Source organism: Cherax quadricarinatus, chromosome 50 (assembly GCF_038502225.1).
Source record: "Cherax quadricarinatus isolate ZL_2023a chromosome 50, ASM3850222v1, whole genome shotgun sequence".
Classification (NCBI taxonomy): Eukaryota; Metazoa; Arthropoda; class Malacostraca; order Decapoda; family Parastacidae; genus Cherax; species Cherax quadricarinatus.
Genome location: NC_091341.1, coordinates 3,667,727 through 3,668,752, shown reverse-complemented (window position 1 = coordinate 3,668,752; position 1,026 = coordinate 3,667,727). Strand labels below are relative to the sequence as shown.

Below are 1,026 nucleotides of genomic sequence, written 5' to 3'. Positions count from 1 at the left end.
TGGCTCGTTCCTGGGCACCAGCAAGTCGGCAGGATGTTCCGTGATCTCCGGAGACCGGAACTGCCCTGAAGCGATAGAACGAACAGCTTAGTAAAAAGTGACGGGAAAGAATTTACACACAAAAATTATACCCACAATGCTCCTTACACCGCCACAAACAGCAACACCACTAATACCACAACCACTTCCGACACCCCCTACCACCCACAAACCTTCCCCAAAATGCAACGAAAGCAAACTACTGCAAAACGCGCACAAACACAATGTGCAAAGCACTACCAAGCAAGGTGAGCGGAGGCAGGAGAACGCTCAAGTTCACGGCTATTCGCGGCCATCACCATAACAATGACTGTTGCAAATTGATTCTCAGGCAACAATGACCTTGACAACCGTCCATCTCGACTCTTGGGTAAATACGGTTAAAGTGGCTTAAGTCAGTCTCTCTCTCTCTCTCTCTCTCTCTCTCTCTCTCTCTCTCTCTCTCTCTCTCTCTCTCTCTCTCTCTCTCTCTCTCATACACACAAATGGAAAAATGATGCCTACGTACTCTAGTAACAGCTCTAATTATGGTACACTTTTTTGGGTGTTTGAAGTCGATCAGAGGCTTCCTTAAGGTATCACACAGAAACGAAAATTAGGGAATGGGTTATATAACTCTGAGCACAGAGCACCTCCAAGTTCCAATAGTTGCAGGAACCCATTTCCCTGTGCAGTAAATCAGTGTTGAGAATTGGAAGCAGTTCGGCGTTCTCAAGTCATAAACAAAAGCATAGAGAAAGAAAAAGAAGAATCAGGAAAACCACTTAATGCTACCACCTCCTTCGGGAACACCTAATCAGCCTTACTAATAATTGTAATTGTTCTATTTGTGAAAATCGTGGAAGGGGACAAAATAGAGACTTGAGGTTTGCCTCTGTATATAGGCTCGCGACTGGGAGAGACAGACAAGCCCCAAGAGACACACACAATCCTTGGTGATGACGAACGCGATCAAGCTTAAAGTGTTAAGAAGTGAAATGACTTGGA

General features: G+C 45.1%; 1 protein-coding gene across 2 annotated transcripts in view; it reads right to left on the bottom strand.

The window, feature by feature from the left end:
• The window catches only part of LOC128695333 (protein sax-3), a 100,959-nt gene extending 100,873 nt beyond the window's left edge, over positions 1 to 86 (bottom strand). For both annotated transcript variants that reach the window (XM_070095406.1, XM_053785833.2), the window contains exon 1: positions 1 to 86. This exon is cut by the window's left edge and continues 74 nt beyond it. The gene's annotated coding sequence lies outside the window, so the exon portion shown is untranslated.
• Between the last annotated feature and the right edge of the window lie 940 nt (positions 87 to 1,026).